Source organism: Panthera tigris, chromosome F3 (genome assembly GCF_018350195.1).
Source record: "Panthera tigris isolate Pti1 chromosome F3, P.tigris_Pti1_mat1.1, whole genome shotgun sequence".
NCBI classification, from domain to species: Eukaryota; Metazoa; Chordata; class Mammalia; order Carnivora; family Felidae; genus Panthera; species Panthera tigris.
In genome coordinates, this window is record NC_056678.1 from 60,488,919 (window position 1) to 60,506,780 (window position 17,862).

The 17,862-nt window shown below is 45.7% G+C and overlaps 1 long non-coding RNA gene across 1 annotated transcript; it reads left to right on the top strand.

Annotated features, from left to right (window-relative positions):
* Positions 1-6,312: 6,312 nt before the first annotated feature.
* Positions 6,313-8,531, top strand: LOC122235821. The gene is made up of 3 exons (XR_006213890.1): positions 6,313-6,689; positions 7,216-7,428; positions 8,437-8,531. It is a non-coding gene; the product is annotated as an uncharacterized LOC122235821 (long non-coding RNA).
* Positions 8,532-17,862: the final 9,331 nt, after the last annotated feature.

Below are 17,862 nucleotides of genomic sequence, written 5' to 3' on the forward strand. Positions count from 1 at the left end.
ACAGTGTGAATGTACAATGTGGACATATAACTGAGAAAATTTTAAAGGTCTTATTGTTTCAGTGATTCGTGAATCAGGTGGCACCCAATCCAGCAGATAGAAAGGGGCTCCTGGGCGTCTGGGTGGCTCAGTCCGCTGAGAGCCCGACTCTTGATTTCTGCTCAGGCCGTAACCTTGCGGTTTGTGAGATGGAGCCCTGCCCTTCTAGCTGCCAGTGATGAACCTGCTCAGGATTCTTTCTCTCCGTCTCTCTCTCAAAATAAATGAATAAACTTAAAAAGAAAGAAAGAAAGAAAAGGGCTACAAGGAGCTGTACAAATGAAAGACTTTTATAGGCAGAAAGGAGCAGGAACAAGCAACTTATACCAGGTTAGTAGATGGTTACTTTCCATTTAGGGGATGGTGGGGATTTTATAAGGCAGATCTCCTACCGAATGCTGCTTAGGAGGCTCCTGGTTGGCTCGTTTACAGTTCCATCTCTGATAGAGTGGAAACTGTAATTGAGTTGACGGTGTTTGATGAGGTGGGGTTTAGCACAGGCAACTCCATTTTGGACCCGCCATCTTATTTTCCACAGTACTCAACACTACTGGACTGCGTACTTAAAAATAATTAACGTGGTAAGTTTTATTATGTGGGCTTTACCACTATTAAAAAACCGGAGATAATAAAGTCGGTCTCACCTGACGGTGAAGGTGGGCTGAGATGACGTATGTAAAGTACTAGGCACAGTTCCTGGCATCTGGCAAACACACAGCTCGATAAATGTTAACTTTTATTAGTAGTATTAGTATTGATATTTCTTGTTCCCCAAACCGGCATTCTCTTCCCCCAGGCTAAAATCAAGGTGTCTTTACTAGGGAAGGGAAGAGCTAGAGAGGATCATCACCTAGTGGAATCTCCAAAACATTCGTTACTGACATTAGGTTCTCCTTGAGGCCAGAGTTTATAATAACGACAGCTAACACTCATCTCCACACAAATGAGCCCACTTAAGCCCCACAAAACCCGAGGGAATGGGTATAATTATTTCCATCATTTGTCTGTAGTCACACAGCTAGTAAGTGACAGTCCAGATAAAGCTGTTTGTCCCAGAGCCTACAGTGTTGACCACCAAGTCATGACCTACACCCAGCCCACCACTGCGTTAGAATCTCTGGCTTATGGCCTCTTGAAGCGATGGGTCCCTCTTTAGCTGTGGCCAACGAAACTCTTTAGGCCTTGATCTCCTGTAATGCCAGCCATCAGCTCAGATTTGCAGGCCATTTGTATTTCAGACATAAGAAGGGCACACCTGAGCCGTGCTCACGTTGGCTGAACTCTGGAAACAGTCCTGAGGTCACTCATTCTTCGTAAGACTACGCAGTTCAACCCCTCAGAGCGCTGTGGTTGACTCCTTTCTCCCAGAGGTTCTATTTATTTAGCTTTCCATGTTCTTCGCTCCCTAATTAATTAAAGTAATAGATGCACAGAATAAGAAATACTCAGGCAATCAAGGACAATAGAAAATGCAAAGTAGAAATGTTCCTTCCCCTTCCCTTGCCTGTGCCTCTGTTTAATTATTTCAGTTTCTAGTTCTTCTGGTGCCTATTTCCAACCTTTAACCATCTAAATGCTTTTATGCCTTTCTCTTGGTTTTTCATTTTTAAACAGTGTTGATTGATTTCTTACCATGAAAGAAGAAAGATATAACTCATTTGCTGTAATCCTCCTTCTAATTTTGCTTGTTTTCTTCACCTGTGTAATTTTAAATACCATATTTAAATTTATATTTTTAAAAGATTATGTTTCTCGATATCTCAACTCTAGACAGTACTTTTCTGATTTTTGCACTGCAAAATAAGGACTTTACCTTCCTCTGTGTTCTGATTTCTACCAGCTGCTCTCCTACTTTTCCATTGCTTGTGTAAAATAGTCACACTCTGGGGGTGCCTGGGTGGCTCAGCTGGTTGAGCCAGTTGAGTTTGACTCCTGATTTTGGCTCAGGTCATGATCCCAGGGTCATGGGATTGAGCCCCAAGTTGGGCTCCATGCTAAGTATGAAGCCTGCTTACCATTCTCCCTCTTTCTCCCTCTGCCCCTCTCCCCGACTTGGGTGCTCTCTCTCTGAAATAAATTGAAAAAAATATTTACACTCTGTTCTGTAACTACCATTAGATCCTCTGTGTTTGGCTTATATGCTGATTTTTACAGATTAAAAATCAATGGGTATTTATGTTATGATTATTTACTTATTTTCCTCAGAACAAGCAGTGTGATTAGACCCATAGAAAAGATGTAATTCTATTGTTGAAGTAATTAAACACGGAGGCCATTAGGCTGAGGTGACTCTAATGTTCTGGTAGCTTACCTAAGCCAGAGTCAATTCCTATAAATGTACTTGTATCCAAGAAAGCAAAACTTAATAGTAACCAATCACAACAGCCAACTAGGCTTTCCTAAATAAGGCAACAGCTTGCGATTTAGACAATGAAATAATTTCCTCGCTTTGCTTTTATGTCTGTTCTATAAAAGTCTCTCCCCAAGTTCCTGTCCGCCAGGTGCCCCTAACCACTTTTGGCTTGGTTCTGGTGGATTCCAACCAATGTTTGCTCAAATAAACTCTTCAAAAATTGAATGTGCCTCGGTTTATCTTTTTTCATACTACGTTGTGAAGACTTTCCGTTCAAAGGAGAATGCTTCCAGAATCAATGTCAGATGGATTCTGTTTTCATACATTCTATTCATGTTCAGAATCATGATACATTTTTATTTTTGTGTATTTTGACTGTGACTTTTTAATACAACTCTTTGCTAATTTTATTTTTCCTGGTATTCCTAACTACATTTCCTTTTCATTCATAGACAACGCTATTCTTTTTAGATCATCCAGCTTCTCATCCTAATTACCTGTTATGGGAAATTGCCTTGATTTAAACAATTTTTAATTTAATTTTAATTCTTCTTCAGCACTGGACCTGAGCTGAGACATAACTGAACATGAAAGTTATGAACATCCCCAGCCTAGGTGAGGACATTCAGGAAGCCAGCCAACGTTGTTCTAGGTTTCCTGAGTCATAAAGGAACCATGAAATGCAATGTGGCCTCCTGGAGAAGGAACTGTATCTGAGTTCATGTTCTTGTTTCCACACACCACTTAGTTTCTCTGCACCTCAGGATTGGTCTCCGTAGAACAATGGTGGCTACCATTTTATTGAGCATGTACTAAGTGCTGAGCATAGCATTCTAAGCACCGTATGTACATCACCGCGATCCAGCTCCAAAATAACCATAAGCGAAGGCCAATCATCATTGCAATTTTAGACACAAGGGGCTGAGATTCAGCAAGACTAAGCAATTTCTCAAGGTTGTGAGTAACAGAGGCAAGGCTTGAACCCAGGTGGCCTGACTCCAAAATCCAGTATTGTTTCTGTGAAAGAATTTCTCAGCTCCCTTTCTGCATTAAATAAATGCCAATGATTCTGTGAGCACTTATTCTATTAAGTATCGATAGCAACTACCTTTGGAGCTGTGAATTTTGAGGGAGGGCCCTTGACTCTCAAAGATATCCTTCTCAGAGTGCTCTGTGTCCTTTCCTAATATGCTTGGTTATTTTCTAGGTCCCCTGGGGAACTGTCACTGACGGGTTTCAATTCACTTCATTGCTGGGTTACTTTTACTCTTTCCAGATCCCGTGCTCTCCTGTCGCTCAGATATCTGTTTCACTTGGCTGGAGTATGCTTTCAAATGATCATTATGAAAAGGTGCAGAGGCACTGGGTGGCTTAAGTATCTGACTCTTGGTTTCGGCTCAGGTCACGATCTCACAATTGGTGAGTTCAAGCCCCACATTGGGCTCTGCCATGACATTGTGGAGCCTGCTTGGGATTCTCTCTCTCCCTCTCTCTGCCCCTCCCCCACTATCTAACTCTCTCTCAAATAAATAAACACTAACAAAGGTGCAGTGGATGTCAAATTTCCGACACTTAGCATACAGTTTTAGTGATGGCAGTCTGATACATGTTGCTTTACAGATAACCACTTTTATTTTTTCCTAAATCTTCAAGTATTGACAGTTGGCATTTCTAAACTTTTACTTGGATATACTTGGGTGGTGGACCTAGTGTGTATTTTTTGTAAGCTCCAGGCACTTGTCCTTCTTTCTTTCTTTCTTTTATCATTTTCTCCCGTCCATCTTCTCTGTTCACATTTTCTGGAATGCATTAAATTGATGGTCCACTTATTGGGTTGACCCTCTAAGTCTCTTCACTTTTTGTCTGAAATTTTCTATGTCTTTGTCTTAATGATCCATGGTCTGAAAGTCTTTTTGCATTTGCTCTTCACTTGCTCCATTGACCTTTTCCATTCAGCCACTATGTTTGTAATTTCCAGTATCTCTTTCCTGCTCGCTGAATGTTTTCTTTTTACAGCAACTCTTTTTGTTTTATGGATGTACTTTCTCCCTGAATCTTTCTGAGAAGAGGAATCAGAATCGTTGTTTTAATTTATTTTTTAAGTTTATTTATTTTGTGTGTGAGAGAGAGAGTGCACAAGCAGGGGAGGGGCAGAGAGAGAGGGAGAGAGAATCCCAAGCAGGCTCTGCTTGTGTTCCACATTGGGCTCAAACCCATGAACTGTGAGATCATGACCTGAACCAAAACCAAGAGTCAGATGCTTAACTGACTGAGCCACCAGGTACCCCTAGAATCATTTAAAAAGTCTTTTCTGTTTTGTTTTCTCTGGAGTGAGTGTTTTTATTTGTTCATCTAGATTCTTTAGTGATGTTGAATTTTCTCAAATGCTTGGTGTCCTTGGAAATCCCACTCATATTTTTTTGAATGAAAGAGAAAGTTTACTAACTTCTGAGGTCAGCATGAATTTCCTTTATGGATGTAGAGACCTATTTATTTACCAGGTCTCTTTCTTAAATGAAAGACAAAGTAAAGGTGATACACAAAATGCCTGCACTCATGCTAGTTAAAGTCTTAGAGATGCAAACATCACATACATAATGGGATAAATATAAAATTTTGGTGAGATTTGGTGAGAAATACCAGGGCTTTATAAGAGAATATAGTGGGAAGATCTAATTTAAATTGGAGTCTTAGGAAGGGCTTTTCCGAGGAGGTGACATTTATACTGGGTCCTAAAATATTGGTTGGAGTTGCCTGGTAGAGTTGGTAGAATACCAGAGCATTCCAAGTAGCAGGGATAGCATGTCTAAAGGCCCTGGGGCAGGAAAGGGTGTGACATGTCGTAGGCACTGAAAGGAGAGCTGTGCATCTATGACACAGTGATCGAGGGCAAGAGTACAGGAGTTTAGGTAAAGAAGTAGCCAGGGGCAGGTCATGGGGACCTTAAAGATCAAGTTACGGTAAAGGAGGTTACTTTTCAGTTCAATTATAAAACATTAAAGGCTTTTTTTTTTTTTTTTGAGAGAGAGAGAGAGAGAGAGAGACAGAGAGAGAGAGAGAGCACACATGAGCAGTGGTCAAAGGGAGAGGGAGAGAAAACCTTAAATGGGCTCCATGACCAGCCCAGCACAGAAGCTGACATGGGGCTTGATCTCACAACCAGGAGATCATGACCTGAGTGGAAATCAAGAGTCGGATACTTAACCTACTGAGCCGCCCAGGTGCCCTACTCATGAAAGGACTTAAGCATAGGAGTCATATGATCAATTCTGCATTAAAAAAAATCTGGCTATTGTATAACTAAGGGGATGGAGAGGGTAACAGTGGAAGCAAGGGGAAAAGGAGGTGTTTGCAGCAATCCAGGCAGAACAAGATGGAGACCAAGCTGGGTGCATCGAAGATGAGAAGAACTGACAGCATTGAGTGGTGGAGGAAGTAAAAGAAACAAGGGGGAAAGTGGTTTCATATTGGCTGGAGCTGCCATCCAGGAGTGGAAGACGCTGGAAGAAAAGCAGATTTGGAGGCAACATCCTGAGTTTAGTTAGGCTGTGTCAGGTGTGAGATAGTTGTGAGACATCCAAGTCTAGATGTCTAGAGGGGCTGTGAATACTTAGATCTGTGAGGATTGTGCCAAGGAGGCCAAAGGATCATGCTTCAAGAGGGGAAGAGAAGAAGTCAGTAGTGTTGAACGCTGGTCCATTGTTAGATAAACAGCTAAAACATGAATTCAAATCTGAAACAAAGGGGCTTCTGATGACCTTGGAGAGAGTGGTCATATCAGAGTGGGGGCTGTGGAGGCCAGATTTGCGGACTCAGAAGCAAGTGAAAGGTGAGCAAATGAGTAGGGGTGGGGCGGGGTGGGGGAGGGTGCTCAGCAGCTTCTGGAGGTATTGGCTGGGAAGGGAAGAGACAGCCGCAGCTAAAGGGAAGTGGAGTATAATATAGGTTCCCACATCACAATTATTCATCAGATCGTGAGCTTGAGGAGGACAGGAAGCATTTCTGGCACTTCTTTCTGTCCCCTAGGCCAGCACGATGGCTAGGATATGGGAGTTGATCAAACTGTGTTTATTGAATCTGCAGAAATATACGAAGGCTGGGGAAGAGAATGGCTCTACTGTTCCACGGCAGGTAGAGCTGGCTCAAAGCCTGGCCTGCAGGGCTGTTGCTGACGCTGCCCACAGGTCCAGACCACCACAGACTGTGGACAGTCACGACTTGTGTAAATTGCCATTGTCAGCCTGGCCTCTTGGGGTCAAGCTGCTGAAGTTCCAGTAGGCCTGCTGGTAAACCCCAGGTACTGTCTGTAGAGTCGAATGGCCCTCTTAAGATAAGAACAGATGTTTTCTTTTCTTTATTTAAAAAAAAAATGTTTAAATGTTTATAATTTATTTTTGAGAGCGGGAGAGAGAGAGAGAGAGAGAGAGAGAGAGAGAGAGCGAGAGAGCGAGCAGGGAGGGGCAGAGAGAGAGGGAGACACAGAATCTGAAGCAGGCTCCAGGCTCTAAGCTGTCAGCACAGAGCCCGACGCGGGGCTCGAACTCACAAACTGTGAGATCATGACCTAAGCCGAAGTCAGACGCTTGACCGACTGAGCCACCCAGGCGCCCCAGAGGTTCTTGTCTTTAAAAAAAAAAAACAACAGCCCAAAGATCTCACAGCTGGCCGGTGAGAAGCTGGGCCCTGAACCCGAGACAGTAGACTCCCCGGCAGAAGTTGATGTGGATAAAGCACCCAGTCTAGCATCTGGAACGTACAAGGACTCATTAGGTGTGGATCATCCTTCCTTGCCCCATCTCATGTGCTTTCCCTCTGCCTGGCAGCCTCCTGTGCTCTACGGTGTGTCCCCGGATGGACAGACAGTATTCTAATAGAGGAATGAAGCTTGATGGTATGGAAATCAGCATCGGCCTTGACCTTCTATTCATAGTGTATGAACTCTGACTCTCCACTTTGGTAGGACTCACCCAGAACACCATCAACCAAGAGGCCACGCCAAACTGAGTTACAAGAGAACTTCTTAAAGTCTTTCTTCGGTGAGTACAAATAAAACCCGTGTTTCTGCTTTTTGTTTTTGTTTTTTTCTTTTGTAAATTCACAACCTGGTTTTACCCAAGTATTTGTACCCGTTCCGCTCATATCTTGAAACAGCACTGGGGGCTTCCAGGTCAAGGACACAGGGGGATCCTAATCTTCACTAGCAGCAGAAAAATCTGGAGAGGCTCCAGACACACCCCAGCTAGCAGGGCTCAGACAGGAGAGGCTGCCCCGACTGGCGGGTACCACGGATCCTGCTCGTCCGTTCCCTTTGGTGCCTACTCTGTGTCTGCCCATGTTTGCCTTTCCTCCACCCCCATCCCATGTGCATCCCTACCCCCCTTCTCCCAGCTGCAGACTCCCTATTCTTATCAAAAGCTGCTCCTGTTCTCCAGATCATGTAATGCCCGTTACCATGGCACCCGGTACTTCACATTATTAAGACAATCTCTTTATTAGTAAGCCCGCTCCTCCCAGGAAGTCAGGCGCCTTGGAGCCCATTTGACGAGACGATGAACCCGAGTCTCTGGAGGTTTCGGGACTGTCAGGGGGTCAGGACAGACAGGCTCGGAGAGCTCGGGCCTCATGCCCCACTCCTGGATTGCACCTGACTGCTTAGAGGGTGACTGGGACTCTCACAGCCTCCTTCCCTTTCATTGCCTTCATTGCCTTTTCTTTTCATCATGCACTCATAATAATTATACACGTTATCACACTTCACGTTTTACAAAAGGCTTTCAAATACATCCCTACTTTCCATCTTCACAGTATCCCTGTTGACTAAGAATTTTGTGCTCATTTTAAAGGCTGAGGAAACTGGAAGCTGACATTCAGGGAATCTGACTGTTCAAGGTCATACAGACACTCAGGGGCAAAGCTAGGGCTCAAACCAGACCCTCTGCTGTCTCTACAACCCCTTTTCTTATCCTAGACAGACAGATAGGCACACAGATAGACAAAAAATTCTATGCCAATTGCGTGCTCAGTAATAATTTGTTGATTTATAGGCTCAACGTGTCCGCTTGGAATCCAATGTGATGTTACTGACTCACCATTACTGACTTTGGACTGCCTTCCCAGTAGAGGAATAGCTTCAACGACTTTTTTCTTCCTTTCCTTTCCTTTCCTTTCCTTTCCTTTCCTTTCCTTTCCTTTCCTTTCCTTTCCTTTCCTTTCCTTTCCTTTCCTTTCCTTTCCTTCCCTTCCCTTCCCTTCCCTTCCCTTCCCTTCCCTTCCCTTCCCTTCCCTTCCCTTTTTTCTTTTCTCTTTTCTTTTTTCTTTTCTGCTTTTTTTCCTTTTGAGCATCTGCTATGAACAAGGCACCACTGGAAGTGGTGGGGTATACGAAGAATGTCCTACATCACCTGTATTCTTAGACACCTGTATTCTTAGACACACCCTATGCTCACAACGCTATAATCTAGCACGGAGTGTGATAAATGATAGTCATCCATTCGCCAGCTACTCATTGCCTACCAGCCACGTCCCAGGATTCAATGACGGGTAGAAGAGATATGCTCTCATGAAGCTTTCTGTCCGTGGAGGGAGGCAGGTATTAAGCAGAGTTATACAATTGGTTGATTATAATTAGGATATGTGCTGGCGAGGAAGAGTGGATGCGTGGCGAGAGCAAAGAAGCAGAGGTCTGACATTTGCTAGGGTGGGGGGATGAGGGTGTGGCACGGGAAGCTTCCTAAGAAGAACACATTGATCCGCTGAGTGGGATGACACGTCCCAATGTCCCTCTACCCCCCACCCCAAGGAAACTTGCCTCATCACAATGAGGCCAAGCCCTCAGTAGACACTGAGGAAAGAGCGTGGATTAAAAAGGGCATGCGAGATGGGTTTTAATGACAGCAAGTTCAGTGACATTAGTCCGTGCATAGGCTTCATGTGAAGAAAACCCAAAGGTCACATGGCTGAGCTAGTGGTGGGTCACAACAGAGAGGTGCTCAAAGTTGGGCAGTGGGTGTAGAAGTGCCAAGAGCAGGGAGAGAGAAGGAGATACAGCCATGCGGAGAGGAGGGAGAGGGGGAGAGTGAGAGAGAGAAAGAGAGAGAGATACCTAACTGGGGGAACCAGGAGGAGGTGGCATTTAGGTGCCCAGAGAAGGGCCAGCTAGGATTCAGCCAATGGGGACGAACGGTGGGGAAGGCGGTGTTCCAGAAGGGATGGAGCAGCTCGAGCGAAAGCAGGGAACAAGGGCGAAGGAGCGAGCAGGGTGGGTTTGGGGAAGAGAACACGGTGCCGTTTTCTGGAGACTAGAATGTGCTGAGTCAAGGCGAGGGCCAAAGGTTTGGAGAGATGGAAGGGGACCCAGTGCAGATACCTCTGTGGGTGGGGGGGGAGCCATTAAGAGTACTTGGCCTGAGGAACACATCCGAGCCCTATGCATTAGGAGGATTAATCTGCCGGGAGTGCACAAGATGGATGGACGGGGAGGGAGGAGGGATGGTAGCTGCTCCTTCCACGCCTCTCCCAGTGTCTTCCTGGTCGACCCCTGGCAAGCTGATCGATGAATGGAAGTTGTTTGGTTAAAAAAATTTTTTTAATGTTTTATTTTATGTTTCAGAGAGAGAGAGAGAGAGAGAGAGAGAGAGAGAGAGAGAGCACGAGCAGGGAAGGGACAGAGAGAGAGAGAGAGAGAGAGAGAGAGAGAGCACGAGCAGGGGAGGGACAGAGAGAGAGGGAGACACAGAATCTGAAGACAGGCTCCAGGCCCTGAGCTAGCTGTGAGCACAGAGCCCGACGCGGGGCTCAGACCCACGAACCGGGGGATCATGACCTGAGCCTAAGTCGGTTGTTTGACTGAGCCACCCAGGTGCCCCTAAATGGAAGTTTGAACACAGTCCTCTGCCTACTTTCCAATGGAAAAAGGCTGATTAGTTTTTGGCCCTAATCATGATTGCTTTCTTAAATTACCTGGCATGACTGATCCTTCACTGAAGTATAGAGAGGGTATATCCCTGCCCCTCAAACAGTTGATAAAATAATGGATGTTCGAGAACTACATATAGGATTAATTGAATTTCCTCTCTTCTTACTTTAGCTTTTGGGGGCCTGAAGTCCTTGGGAGCTGTTTTCATCTGCCAGGATGTCGAGGGGAAGTCCTCTCCTCTGCCCCTGCCTTCTCCACCTCTGATTATAGAGTCCTTCCAGTCTTGGCTAGCTGAAGCTTGCCAAAGGTCTGGACCAAAGGCATCCGTGCAGGGTCATGGCGGGAGGGGGCAACATCAGCCTCAGATGCAGGCTTTGATTAGGTGTCAGAAAGGCTCCAATCCTTAAATATCTGTGCCCAGCCTGCTGATGTGTCTGAAATTCCCCCTTAAGAGTCACTGATGTTTGGGCAATTCCAGAAATAACGCTGTACCCTTAACAGCTGCCCATGGGTGACGTCACAGGCAGCCAGAACAGCCTTCCTCTTCCCACATGCCACTGCACCGGGAAACTGCTTCTAGAGCTGCTCTCCCCCGCTGTCCATCAGACTCTGTAGCGGCATCTCTAACTGGACATATTCTGAGACTGCTTTTCGCCAGGCTTTTCCTCTTCACCCGGTCCTGTGCGCGCTGAATGCTTTCAACTATTTCTTGTCTCTTGGGCCTACTTTCTCCCAACTAAGTCTTCCCAAAACCCATAGCTGCAAGCAAGCACCACTTCACCCCTACCTCACCTTCGCACTCAACCCTTTTTCCAAAATCTTCGTCCGACCAGAGTCTGGGCCACCTGCTTGTCAGGGACAGAGGTTTGGATAGTTCAGGAAGTGCATCTTGCACATTAAAAACAAAGGTGGGGGGGGGGGCCCTGGGTGGCTCGATCGGTTAAGTATCAGAGTCCTGATTTCGGCCGGGTCATGATCTCGCGGTGTGTGAGATCCAGACCCGCGTCGGGCTCCATGCTGACAACTCAGAGCCTGCTTGGGATTCTCTCTCTCCCTCTGTCTCTGCCCCTCCCCAGATCGTGCTCTCTCTCTCAAAATAGACAAATACACACTTAAAAAAAGTAAATATTGTGTTCTCTCTACCACATTTTACCAGGAAGATGAACTTTTTAAAAATTTTTTAAATGTTTTATTTTTGAGAGATAGAGAGCACACACAAGCAGGGTATGGGCACAGAGAGAGAGAGAGGGACAGAGGATCCAAAGCAGGCTCCGTGCTGACAGCAGAGGAGCCCAGCACAGGGCTCGTACCCGCGAACTGTGAGATCGTGACCTGAGCCGAAGTCGGGTGCTTAACCGACTGAGCCACGCAGGTGCCCGTTTTTTTTTTTTTCAATGTGTATTTATTTATTTTGAGAGAGAGTGAGAGAGTGAGATGTGTGTGTGTGTGTGTGTGTGTGTGTGTGTGTGTGTGTGTACGAGGGAGGGGCAGAGAGAGAGGGAGAGAGAATCCCCAGCAGGCTTCATGCTCTCAGTGTGGAGCCAAACGCGGGGCTCGACCTCATGAACCGTGGGATCATGACCTGAGCCGAAATCAAGAGTTGGACGCTTAACCAACTGAGCTACCCAGGTGCCCCGAGAGAGCACAATATTTACAGTCAAAAGAATTTCCTAAGCTTGACCCCACTACTTACAATAACCGTGGCTTTAGGAACTCAGGCTGTAAAAAGAGATTAATGCTGGCCTTACAGCGTAACCGGGAGGCGCGGATGAGTAATCTCTAACACCACAACATGGTGCGAACACCCGGTTGAGATTTGGCCTTCTTTAGGTGCCATTCTGGAGGCTGCGCGTTTCACTGCTTATAGGAATCACCTGCTGAGCTTGTTAGAGATGCTCATGCCCAGGGCCTCTGTAGCTCCAGAGATTCTGATCCAGAAGGTCCGGGCGGGGCCTAGAGATCTCTGGGTTTAACAAGCCCCCCAGATGAGTCTCACGCAGATGGTGCCTCGACCCTCTGAGCTACCCCTGCTGCAGGGGGTAGACGCCTCAGATGCCGACTTCCTCCACTGGTTCTCTTCAGTGTCCCGTGGTCGATTCTGGCGAAACTGGGTCCGGTATGTCCCCGGAGGACTAGGATAATACACTAAACACAGAGCTTTCTCCAACTCTGTCTGCTGCTGCTAAACATTGACTTTAAGACCTTCCTTGTGCCACACTTTTGCCCTAATCGACTATTTCTCTGCCTTTAGCTAATTCTATTCATTTTTGCTGTCAGGCAGAGTTACCTGAATGCTGCCGGTTAGTGCAGCTCTCACTCAGTTCCTTCGGAAACTAAATGCTTTCTGGCCTTTTGGGATTAGCTGCCTGGAAATAGCATTGGTTATACAGCGTTTGGCTTTTGGCAGTAAGAGAACTATGTCTTGGTGGGACACTAACTCAAAACGCCTTCCCCGCTGCAGAGAAAATCATGACAGCAAGATAAATTCTCGTGTCCTGATAGCCAATGTCCTTTCTGACTGCAGCCCCCTGTGCATTTGCTCTCCACGATACATCATACCTGCTTATAAATAAGCTATGAAAGCATGTCGTAGACTATCGGGTGTTACACATATGGGAGATTTCATTACCATTGCCTGTATAATTGCAAGACCTTCCTATGCTCTAAATGCCTGAGAACAGAACGAGGTCCATTTTGCCCAAGTCCTCCTTTGTGGCATCGCCATGCTCAGTGGATCTTACGAGGGAACACGATAGCGGTTGTGTTGCCATACAGAGCCCCCAGCTGGGGGCTCATGAATGAAAACCCCGTCAAATATAACAGACACTTGCCCTTATGTAAATATAGCTCTACAAGTGGTGGGGCCTTTGGGCTGTGCGAGGGTAATGGTGAGGTTCTGGAAGTCCCTGTCTGCCCCGCCCTGCTCAGCTGCCGGCAATGATAATCTGCCTCCTGCAGTCACTGGAGGGTATATTTAGAGCCTCTTCCCCAAGAGTGAGCGGGATCTGAAAATAGATCGCTTGGCCTGTGTGTGATTGGGTTGCAGCCTCTAAATCGACACCTGAATGTATGTAGCCAGTAACCAGGTCAATCCATGTCTGTTCAACGGAATGCAAGTGCCAGTGGCCCGGTCTTGGGGGCTGGGCTCTGTTCCAGTATTTCTTCTTCCCTCACGGGACTTGAGCAGGCCTTCCTGAGGTCTAGTGCTGACATCCACCTCTTTGGCTGTGACTCCTTGGATCCGGACCCAGTCTGGATTAGAGAGTCCCACATTTGAACTGCTGACCTCTCTCTAGAAGGGACCAGATGTTTCCCTCTGGTCTCCACTCTGTGTGATCACAGTTGTTCTATATCCTGAGAGCCCCCATGTGCTTTGCAGCTGTGGCCGAGTTGTTTATGTGACAAGGGGAGGGTTTTATGACCATAGTTTGACTGGGAACCATTGAAGGGATGGAAGCATCTATGTAACCCATTCTTTCTACCTTGAGAATTTTATGACGATGTTATTTAGTTTGGAGTTAAGGGCAATTAAAAGTTACCCTCAGCTTCGTAGCTTATAGCTCCACGAGAGCGGGGACAGAGTCTGTCCGGGTCATAGTGGTAATCTTAGCGTCCGTTCAACAAGCATTTATGAAGCACTCATTGTGTACAAAGCCAAATGCTAGATTCTTTGATATTATAAAGATGAAGGAGTTGTCCCTATCCTCAAGAAGAAGGTTCCAGTTTAATAAGTAATTATGATACAGAGGGAAATTAAACTAGTGCTGTAATAAATATTGAAGCAAGTGTTTCGGAGAATGGTCGAAGTATTACCTATTTGTATGGGCAGATTGATGGAGGAGGCAGCCTTTATTTATATTATTTTTTAAAGTTTATTTATTTATTTATTTTGAGAGAGAGAGAGAGAGAGAGAGAGAGAGAGAGAGAGAGAGACACACGGGGGGTGGGGGAGGAGAGAGAATCCCAAGCAGGCTCCATGCTCAGTGTGGAGCTGGACGTGGGGCTCGATCCCATGACCTGAGCCGAAACCAAGAGCCAGATGCTCAACTGAGTGAGCCACCCAGGCGCCCCAGGTAGTGCCTTTAATGAATAAGATTTTGATGGCAGAGGAGGTAGGGTGCGAGCACAATACCAGTAAGCCTCAAGGCAGTATATGCTAAGTCTACACAGCAGACAGCCTCAGCCACCACAGATCCTGCTAAGCAAGAGCTTGTGTTCATAAATTCCGACTGTGTGTACCAGCAAATGGGCAAAGTGGATCTTCCTGGTTTCTCGGAATTATCCTGGGAAGGGCTTTCTCATTTTTTTTTGCTGGTGGGTCCTTCTTAGCTTCCGGTTAAAGGAAAGGTCTCTTTCTTTAAGTAAGTACTTCCCAAACTCATCTAGCTGCACATCAGAATCACTTGGGCTTCTTTAAGCAGTTCGGAAAACTAGACCACAGCCCCAAGCCAATGAAGTAATCTCTGGAGGTGGATAAAAGCTTCTGTAATCTTTTTAAGCCTCCTGGGTAATTCTAATGCCAAGTTTGGGAACAACTCCCTTAGGGCAAATTTTACTCCCCTTGTCTCACTAGTGATTGGAACAATTAGCTACAATACAAACGTGACTGGTTGCAAAGCTATGGATGACACCTTACAGATCCAGCATGGGCCTTTGGACACATTTTAGACCTTTTGGAAATGGCTCACTTTTGGGTGATAGCTGAGACAGTTTTCAAGCTGATCAGGACTCCCTCTGAATCAGGCACCTCATTTCTGTCCTCAGAGACTCTCAGTCACCAAGACAGATGTACGAATGCCACTATCAAGCCTGTCCACACACGGTGTATGGCTCTAGGAGAAGGAGCCCACGCAAATGAAATTTGGGTTGTGAAAACTGTTGGAGCCTAGGAACACTTACCTCCTCGTGCCTAGTACCCTGGGAGAGGTCAGCCTAATCAACAAATATTTATCCATTCATCAATAGTGCAGTTACTGGACTTCTATTATGTGTGAGACTGTGTTGTAAAGGCTGTTGGAGCTAGAAAAATGACTCATGCTCTGATGCCAATTATAGGGTTTCCTGTCTAGTACGTGGGGTTTTCAGATGCATTCATGATAATCACACAAGAAGGAACATGCTGAGTGACCCAAGAATGGTTCCGACCAAGGGCTGCGGGACTCTAGGAGACATGGTTCAAATGGAGGGCCACCTAAAATTGCCCGTGAGAATGGCCTTGGGGAATGGTGGTATTCGGACAGAGAACGGAAAGAGGGGAGGCTATTCTGAGCAGAGGGACAGAATGAGCACATCCACAAAGATAGATTACCGGGGTGGCACCACTGGAAAACAGCGAGTTACCTGAATTCGAACAGCATGTGAAGGAGAGACAAAGCCAGGAAGGGGGGTTTCCCGCAGTGTACGGTTGGCATGGCATGTTGAACACAGAATCAGGGGCGAGACTTTGCCCCCATGGAACTCTTGGAGGCCAGATCCTCTAAAGGGGAGCCCTGAACATTGTACTTCCTGGCTGCTTGAATACACTGAGCTCATCCCCTCCTCAAGGCTATTAGGTCTACTGGTATACCCTCCCTCTACCTTTTCCTTTTCCCCCAACTGAATCTTACTCATTCTTTAGATCTGAGTATAACTGTCATTTCCTCAAAGAAGTCTCCCTGACCTTTCAATTTAAATTAGATTTCCCTGCTATAGTCCCTCTTCTCATTCGGTTATTTTCCTTCAAAGCACTTATCATGGCTTATAATGATACATTTGTGTCTGTGACTATTTATTTGATGTCCGTATTCTCCATCAGCCTACATAAGCTCCATGAGGTCAGGGACTTGATATATCTTGTCTCGGAGTGTATCCCCGATGATTGACAGGTACAAAGCTCTCATTAAGTATTGACTGGATGATAATTGAGTGAATGAGTGACAGCGAAGAGAAAAAAGCCAATATGTAAGTAAGAAACTCCCACCCCACAACACATAACACAATACAAGAAACACATTATTATTTTTAATGTTTTTATTTTATTTTTGAGAGAGAGAGAGAGAGAGAGAGAGGCAGAGTGTGAGTGGAGGAGGGGCAGAGAGAGAGGGAGACACAGAATTGGAAGCAGGCTACAGACTCTGAGCTGTCAGCACAGAGCCCGACACGGGGCTCGAATTCAAGAACTTTGAGATCATGACCTGAGCCGAAGTCGCTGCTCAACTGCCTGAGCCACCCAGGTGCCCCTAGAAACACCTTGTTAATAAGAGAAGGATCAAGGTCAAGTGAAAGACACGTTGGCCGGGCGTCAGAATTGGGGGCCTGGTTTTTTATACCCATTTCTGTCACTTCCTAGTTGTGAGACCACATCTGAAATCTGACTTGTGGGAGTAGCTACCTTTCCTTCTCTGACTTCACAACCTTGGACTCCAACGCCTCCTTTATGTAATAGGGTAGCACACTATGCCCTGTTTAACTCTAATATTTGGGGAAACACATTGAAACTTTATATGCTATTATGCAGGTGAAGTGCTACATAAATGTAAAAATATTAATCCATATCATCAGCGTCGAGCTATTTGCATCTAAATTTTATATCTAATCAATGACTTTGATTTTTTATGTGTGTTTACTGCAAAATATTATTTTCCATTGCCATTGGTCAACAGTGTGTGCACGCATGTGGGTACACACACACACACACACACACACACACACACACACACACACACAAAGAGACCAGTGGTAAAGCTATATCCTTTTATTACAAGGGTGAATATAAGATGTGCTGAGTCTATGGCAAACATACCAGTGAAAACACATGCCCTTTTCATTTACTCAAAGGCACTAATGGCTTTAATAAACACAGAACATATCACTTAAGAGGAATAGATAATTAGCCTTGACAAGAAGTGAGCTCAGAATTCTTATGAGTGAATTAGCTAATTCCCACTATGGACATCGAGCATTTGCGTTTTCATTTGACATCCTAATGAGAATCCAGTAACAGCTGGAGGCAGTGGAGAGGCTGAAGTCAGTGGCGTTGTCTGGGAAGGGCTTAGGTTAGGCTAATGCTGTTATGTCAGTAATGGTCTCGGACAAGACACAGCGGTGCCAGCAAAAAATGTGGATTAGAAAGAAAAGCCACATTCATATTTCTTGTACTTTAGGCAAAGTTTATGGCTTGTTACGGAATGTTAAATCACATGGAAGGCGTCACAAGGAAAACATGCCGGGATATTTTGGTATAAGCAGATCTCGCATTTTTTAATGCAAAAGGACACATTGAGCACCTCCTGTGTTCTAGCAGTTATGTGGGAAAACCATTGTTGTGGCAAGCGGGCGGGGGAAGGGAAGTGGGTCTGGGCAACGGGGCCGTAGTTGGGAGGAACACGCTCTGCTCCCAGGGTGAGCAAAGCAGCCAGGCCAGAAGGGACCCCTGGAGGAAGGCAAGAAAAAAAAAAAAACAAGCAAACAAACAAAATATTACCTCCTCGTATTTGTACAGAACTCTAGAGTGTGAAACAAACACACAAAAATCCCAAACCAAACCAAAGCAGAACACATGTACTCCTCTTGCCAC